The sequence below is a fragment of the Chlorocebus sabaeus genome, chromosome 10 (genome assembly GCF_047675955.1).
Source record: "Chlorocebus sabaeus isolate Y175 chromosome 10, mChlSab1.0.hap1, whole genome shotgun sequence".
NCBI lineage: Eukaryota > Metazoa > Chordata > Mammalia > Primates > Cercopithecidae > Chlorocebus > Chlorocebus sabaeus.
In genome coordinates, this window is record NC_132913.1 from 20,625,809 (window position 1) to 20,634,084 (window position 8,276).

The 8,276-nt window shown below is 42.3% G+C and overlaps 1 protein-coding gene across 2 annotated transcripts in view; it reads right to left on the reverse strand.

The window, feature by feature from the left end:
* Positions 1-6,348, reverse strand: part of MAP3K19 (mitogen-activated protein kinase kinase kinase 19) — an 82,147-nt gene extending 75,799 nt beyond the window's left edge. For both annotated transcript variants that reach the window (XM_037988072.2, XM_037988070.2), the window contains exon 1: positions 5,491-6,348. The gene's annotated coding sequence lies outside the window, so the exon portion shown is untranslated. The remainder of the gene's footprint in view (positions 1-5,490) is intronic.
* Between the last annotated feature and the right edge of the window lie 1,928 nt (positions 6,349-8,276).

The following is an 8,276-nucleotide window of genomic DNA, read 5'->3' on the forward strand; positions in this document are numbered from 1 at the left end:
TCGTTGCTGGGCTCGCTGGCTCACACCTGTAATCCCAGCACTTTGGGAGGCCGAGGCAGGCGGATTACGAGGTCAGGAGATCTGGCTAACACGGTGAAACCTCGTCTCTACTAAAAGTACAAAAAATTAGCTGGGTGTGGTGGCGTGCACCTGTAGTCCCAGCTACTCCAGAGACTGAGGCAGTAAAATGGCGCAAACCCAGGAGGCGGAGGTTGCAGTGAGCTGAGATCGTGTGACTGCATTCCAACCTGGGCAACAGAGCGAGACAAGAAAGAAAGAAAGAAAGAAAGAAAGAAAGAAAGAAAGAAAGAAAGAAAGAAAGAAAGAAAGAAAGAAAGAAAGAAAGAAAGAAAGAAAGAAAGAAAGAAAGAAAGAAAGAAAGAAAGAAAGAAAGAAAGAAAGAAAGAAAGAAAGAAAGAAAGAAAGAAAGAAAGAAAGAAAGAAAGAAAGAGAAAGGAAGGAAGCAAGGAAGGAAGGAAGGAAGGAAGGAAGGGAAAGGAAAGGAAAGGAAAAGAAAGAGGGAAAGAAAGAGAGAAAGAAAGAGAGAAAGAAAGAAAGAAAGAGAAGAAAGAAAGAAAGAGAGAGAGAAAGAGAGAGGAGAGAGAGAAGAAAGAAAGAAAGAGAGAGAGAAAGAGAGAGGAGAGAGAGAGGAAGGAAGGAAGGAAGGAAGGAAGGAAGGAAGGAAGGAAGGAAGGAAGGAAGGAAGGAAAGATGGAAGGAAAGAAAGATGGAAGGAAGGAAGGAAGGAAAGATGGAAGGAAGGAAGGAAAAAAAGAAGGAAAGAAAGAGAGAAGGAAGGAAGGAAGGAAGGAAGGAAGGAAGGAAGAAGGAAGGGAGGGGGAGAGAGAGAGAGAGAGAGGGAGGGAGGGAGGGAAGGAGGGAAGGAAGGAAGGCATTTGTGATATCTGGAGAGTCACAGTGAAGGAGAAATGGGCAGCTCTGATGAAGGACAGGCATGAACCCAGGCCTCTACCCAGATCCGAGGAGGAGAGAGTGAAACCAGATGGGAATTTACCCTGGATTCCCCAACACATCGGGAAGCCCATGGAGAGCTTTCAGCAGTGTGTTTTAGGAACATTGGTACTTTAGTAAGATTATTATGATGCAGAGGAAAAAGGCAGAAACAAAAATTTGAATGTGGCTGGGCATGGTGGCTCATGCCTGTAATCCCAGCACTTTGGGAGGCCGAGGCGGGGGGATCACCTGAGTTCAGGAGTTCAAGACCAGCTGGGCCAACATAGTGAAGCCTTGTCTCTACTAAAAAATACAAAAATTACTCAGTGTGGTGGTGCGCACCTGTAATCCCAGCTACTCAGGAGGCAGAGGCAGGAGAATCGCTTGAACCCATGAGGCACAGGTTGCAGTGAGCCAAGATCAAACCACTGCACTCCAGCCTGGGCAACAGAGCGAGACTCTATCTCAAAAAACAATAACAACAACAAAATTTGAAGTGAAGGTTCACAGGATTTGTGACTGACTGACCACAGACAATGACAAGGTCCAAGAGGTTGGGGCCCAGGAACTGAGGGAGGACCCATGGCTGGGCAGGTGATTCCTTTTACAGAAAGACAATAGATGAGGTCAGCAGCAGAACCAGTACATAAACAAGTGTGTGTAGTTGGTGTCCTTGGCTTTCAAAGAAATAGTGGCCTTAGCTCAGTGCAGTTTCCTGAACTTGCTTGAGCATAAACATTTCCTTGTTATAAAGATTCCAAGTTTCCTTTAGCAGATCTGGGATGAGGCTGGGGACTCTCTTTTTTGAAAGAATTTTTTCATAGACTTTAAAAAATTGACTTTATTGCTTAGGGCAATTTAAAGCTTATTATGCAAAATTGGGCAAATTCTGCAAAATTGGGCAGAAAGTACAGAATATTCCCTCTCCACTACCCACTACTGGCCTCACCATCAACAGCCTGCACCAGAGTGGTACATTTGTTAACAACTGATGAACTTACAGAGTATTATCACCCAAAGTACATAGTTTACGTTAGGGTTCACTGTTGGTGTTGTACATTCTATGGGTTTGGACAAAGGTATTATGACATGTATCCACCATTTTAGTATGTATAGAATAGTTTCATGGCCCTAAAAATCTCTGTGTTCTGCCCATTCATTCCTCCCTCCACACTAACCCTGGGCAACCGGGGACCTTTTTATTGTCTCTGGGAGGCTCCCATCAGGCAACTTCTAGAAACACAGAATTGAATCCACAATCTTTCTTGCAATCCACTTTGTTTTCTAATTGACATTTATCATTACTACTTGTTACTCCTTTTGATTTAAACTTCCTAGAATAGATGGTAGTTTCCCCTTCTAATTTCTAGCGGAATACTTTGAAATAGAGAATGAATTCCTCAAGTCTTTATCTACCTTTGTTCAAAGTGAAGTTACATAATAACAATAATACAACAACAGCAACATGCCCAACATTCATTGAATGCTTGCTACGTGTCATATGCTGTTCTAAATGCTTTACAGGTGTTTTTTCTATTTAATTCCAAATAATACCATCAGAACAGTTGTATTATTATCCGTATTCTATAGATGAGGAAAATGAAGCACAGACACTGGCAAAATGGGATCTCACTCCAGAGAGATGAGAGCGTTACTGCCCAAAAAGATGTAATGGAGTCAGGTGCGGTGGCTCATACCTGTAATCTCAGCACTTTGGGAGGCAGAGGCAGGTGGATCACCCGAGGTCAGGAGTTCGAGACCGGCCTGGCCAATGTGGTGAAACCCCATCTCTACTAAAAATACAAAATTAGCCAGGCATGGTGCATGCCTGTAATACAAGCTACTTGGGAGGCTGAGGCAGGAGAACTGCTTGAACCCGGGAGGTGGAGGTTGCAGTGAGTCGAGATCGCAGCATTGTACTACAGCCTGGGCAACAAGAGTGAAACGCTGTCTCAAACAAACCACAACAAAAAAAAGATGTAATGGAACGAGTATTTAAAGGTGCCTTTGCAGAATAGGCTTATTTCCATTTTCATGTTTGGACCTTACGTAGATGCAGATGAGCTCATCATTACTCCTTGCTAGCCACACTGGACTGTGTCAGGCTTTCCTCTTGTTTTATTTTTACCCTACAGCTCTGATCCCCTCTGTCTGATAAGAACCCAATCTAATGTGCCTGAGAGGTATCCTCAATAAGTGTATATCCTTATAAGGCATATAGTGCTGTTATGTTACATTGGTTTTTAATTTATACAAATAATATTGTACTCTAGAGCTCGTTAATTATTTGTTAACACTTCGCTTTTAAGCTTTATCCTTGTACTTATAAGTACAAGGTTGTTGGTTTTATGTTCACCATATTTTATTACTGCCTTGGTGATGGACATCTAAGTTGTGCACTCCACGAACAACGCTGTGATAAATATCCTGGTTTAGGACTTATTATGCACCCTGCAAACGTTTCTCTGGGGCAAGTGGGTCGAACGGATTTAATTTCACAAAGTACTACCAGATTGTCCTCCAGAATGGCTGTATCAATTTACACTGCCACCGGTAATGCCTGTTTTCTTTAAGCTCTTTTAAGAGAAGCAGACGTTTGGTTGATTGCCGTCACTTAATCATCATTATCTTCATCATTAGCATTTAATAAGCAGTGTACTTGGAACCTTACTAAGGGCGGAAGGGGCAGATGATATACTCAAAATCAGGCCACAGAAATAATTAAAACCAATACACACATCTGTCCCAGCAAATTGCTTTGTAACTCAGATTTACATTTTACATACTTGTTTTTGAAAATGCAACAGTATTTGCAGGATCATTTCAGCGGGGGGAAAAGGGTTTTCAGAAACAAAGGATAATTAAAACTTGTCTTTCAATAAAGCTAAAAATCAGGTATTCAAATAACAGTTAGGCAACAAATAGATATTTATATCACACCTTATTCATAAAGTAGAAATAAAACTTCAAACATTTTTCCCCCAAGGTTATTACCTAGCAATGTTATGGAGTTGTAATTTAACTTTTTAATGTAACACTTAAGGGAGAGCATTTCGTAAGTAGTATCTATCATCTAAAATAAAACATAAAAATTTAGATTTAGCTAAACTACAATCCCAAAGTTATCAAATCAAATCACTGAAATACTGGGCAATGTGGTCATTATTTGGCCATTTATTGTCTCACATACTCAATAGTGATGGGAGGAAGACAGTGACTATTGAATGAGCTCATAGCATTATCTCTATATGCAGGTCATTCTTTTAGTTAACATGCACAGACCATGGCTTTTAAAAATTATTTTTATTACAGACGGGGTCTCACTCTGTCATCCAGGCTGGAGTACAGCAGCTTGATCATAGCTCACTGCAGCCTGAAACTCCTAGGTTTAAGGGATCCTCCCACCACAGCCTCCCGGATAACTAGGGCTACAGGTGCACAGCACTATGCCCCGCTAGTTATTTTTATGTTCTATTTTTGTAGAGACAGAGTCTCACTATGTTGCCCAGGCTTAGTCATGAACCCACAATGCCTTTTATTATTGAGCTCTATATCCCCTTCTGAATTCAATCTGTACATGTCCATTTTAGGTTTCTTTCATAAGAAAACATTTCTCAATTTTCCATTTAGAATTGTTGTTGTTGTTGCTGTTACAGGGTCTCCCTGTATCGCCCAGGCTGGAGTACAGTGGCACAATCTTGGTTCACTGCAACCTCCACCTCCTGGATTAAACAATTCTCCTGTCTCAGCTTCCCAAGTAGCTGGGATTACAGGTGCCCGCCACCACGCCGGCTAATTTTTGTATTTTAGTAGGGACAGGGTTTTACCATGTTGGACAGGCTGGTCTCGAACTCCTGACCTCAGGTCATCCACTCTCCTTGGCCTCCTAAAGTGCTAGGATTACGGGCATGAGCCACCATGCCTGCTCATTTAGAATTGTTTTGGTCAATGATTTTTGAGGAATAATCTTTCATTCCACAGAGGTTTTTAGTTTAGCATCTATTAAAGCCCAGTCTTTTTTATTTTTAATTGCATGCATGGTTTATCTATTTGTAAAACCAAAACCTTTTGTTATACTGTACATCTGATTTAGAACCTTATGTAATGAAGATTTAAAGCAACAGAAATCTTATTTCATGTTGAGAAAGCGTGGTTAAGAACATATGTATACAATATTGATTGGTTACAAGAAGATTCATACCATGTAAAGTTTACACATATTTGGGTGATTAAACTAAAAGATTACCCCTAGGTATAATTCAATGAAGGCAAGTGTTTTTCATATACTTTTCTTGTCATTAGTAATTTAGCCTATGGTCTAGAGGTGCCTGCATAAGTATTGGAGGAAATTGTCACAATATTTGAAAAGTAAAAAATAGTTTATTACAACTCTAAGGATATTATTATTTGAGATTAGGACACAGTTTCTTCTATCAGTTTACCTAGCGTTCCTCCTCGGGGACATCCTTTGGGGAGTAAAAAAGTCACAACATACAGTTTATCTAAAATCGGATGAAAAGCAGAGATTTGGCTTACCTGTGCTGTGTTTTGCTGAGGGAGGTGGCACACAGTTGAAGAAACACCAAGCCAAACAGTAGCCAACATCATCCTAATTCATTGTGGCACTGATTTCCGGGACAGCTGTAGCCCACACTTCAACTAGGGATCCATTTTAAAAACAGCATAGATTCAGATTTTTTTTCTTTAATGATTTTACAGTGTTGCACAGCCCAAATAATTTTTCTTTAAATTTTTTCTTTAATTAAGCTGATCCTGCATGCACAAACCCTTAAGTAAGCTGCAAAGAGACTGCTTAGTTTACAGGTGGTTGCCCAGGCAACCATCCACTGTGCATTTAGCTTAGAGCATTGAAAGCAGGACAGTCTCATCCGGAAAGGAAAACAAGTGCTGTATGCTCTTCCGAGTTGTTGCTCATGTGCTTTAAAACTATCGAACCCCTATGTACTTCCACGGTTGGCGCAATTACCATGATCACCTGATACACGGAGGCTTTCTCCAAGAGATCCACGCCTTTGAAGGGGCCCTCTCAAAGCTGCGTATAAGTGACAGAGTGAGAATCCAATCGATTACCACCAAACTGATTGCATTCTTAGACGCAGCCTTCAGAAAGCGCCAGCAGATGGAAATCCTTACATTACAACATACTTCTTCTCTAGGTACGCTTGTGGTATTCTGAAGCAAAAGCTTCGGTAAAGAGACTGCACTTTTGTCTGTGTCAAATGGTAATAAACCCAGCTGCAAAAGACTTCAAATCATGGACTATGAAAACATACTCATGAGGAAGTGGACACAGGGCACTCCATAAGGTCACCTGGCATTTGTGTGCTGCTAAATTATCTTCTGCCAGTAACCAAAGGATGCAGGGGTTTCTCTTGTAAGGTAGGTTTCTCTTCTAAGGTAGGGCATAACATTATATATTCTCAACTGGATGGGCTACGATATTCTATCACAGTAACAACAGCTGACATTTATTGACTAGTTCCTGCGTTAGTCCATAAAGGACATGATTAATGTCATTTAACCCTCACAACAACTCTGTGGAGTTGAAACAATAAACAGCATCATTGCCGTGTACAGAAAGATGACTTTGAGGCTTAGAGCTTTTAAGTTAATGAATGGTGGAGCTAGGGATTGAACCTAAGCGGCCTGGTCACGATGTTGAAATACTACTTTTACTGTGCGTGAGCGTGTACACACACACACACACACACATACACACACTCTTCTCTAGTGGATGAAGACTTCAGGGTAAAAGCCATTCAGAGATTGTTAGAGCTATGTAAACTCCCTCATTACCAATTCAGCTTCAGGCTGCTTGACACCAGCTTAGGCACGCACAAGCTGTTACTCTGTTTTGCTTCCTATACTCTACTTTGCCTCTGCTCCCAGCAAGGTGAGTACTGTCTCAACCTAACAGAGGAAGGTGTAAGTACTGTAGTTTCTGACTTTTAGGATTTCTGCCAGGTTATCCTAGGGTTCTGACTTGTCTGCAATCCATGAATCTTTAAATTGCCTTCTCAAAAAGTAATCCTGGCCAGATGTGGTGGCTCACACCTGTAATCTCAGCACTTTGGGAGGCTAAGGTGGGCGGATCACCTTAGGTCAGGAGTTCAAGACCAGCCTGGCCAAAATGGTGAAACCCCATCTCTACTAAAAATAAAAAAAATTAGGCTAGGCACGGTGGCTTACGCCTGTAATACCAGCACTTTGGGAGGCCGAGGTGGGTGGATCACAAGGTCAGGAGATCGAGACTATCCTGGCTAACATGGTGAAACCCCGTCTCTACTAAAAATACAAAAAAAAAAATTAGGCGGGTGTGGTGGTGGGCGCCTGTAGTCCCAGCTACTCGGGACGCTGAGGCAGGAGAATCACTTGAACCCAGGAGGTGGAAATTGCAGTGAGCCGAGATGGCGCCACTGCTGTCCAGCCTAGACGACAGAGGGAGACTCCATCTTAAAAAAAAAAAAAAAATTAGCCAGGTGTGGTGGCTGGTGCCTGTAATCCCAGCTACTTGGGAGGCTGAGGCAGAATTGCTTGAACCCGGGAGGCAGAGGTTACAATGAGTCGGGATCGTGCCACCTCACTCTAGCCTGGGCAACGGAGTGAGCAAGACTCCGTCCCCCTGCCCGCCAAAAAAATGTAATCCTTTGGCTAGGTGCAGTGGCTCACGCCTGTAATCCCACACTTTGGGAGGCCAAGGTAGGAGGATTGCTTGAGTTTAGAAGTTTGAGATCAGCCTGAGCAACATGGTGAGACCATGTCTCTACAAAAAATAGAAAAAATTGCTGGAGGTGGTGGTGGGCACCTGTAGTTTCAGTTACTCAGGAGGCTGAGGCAGGAGGATTGATTGAGTCCAAGAGTTTGAGGCTACAGTGAGCTATGATCATGCCACTTCACTCCAGCCTGGGAAACAGAAAGACATTCTGTCTTTAAACAAAAAAGGAATCCTCCTTTTGTCTCTCATTTTGAGATAGAGTCATTTAAATCTTTTTTTTTTTTAAGAAACTCAATTTTTAGAAATAGTGAAGGGATAGTCATGCAAAACAAGGACGGTATCAGGTTGCCCTAGGGCTGTGTCAAAAGCTCTAAGGAAGCATGCAAGGGGAGTGTCTGACTTCCTGGATTGAGGGTGGGGGATGTATGTTTGCCCAGGTTGCTTGAACAAAATGCCACAGACTGGAAGGCTTAAACAACAAAAATTTATTTGCTCATGGGGCTGGGCGCTGTGGTTCACACCTGTAATCCCAGCACTTTGGGAGGCCGAGGTGGGTTGATCACCTGAGGTCAGGAGTTTGAGACCA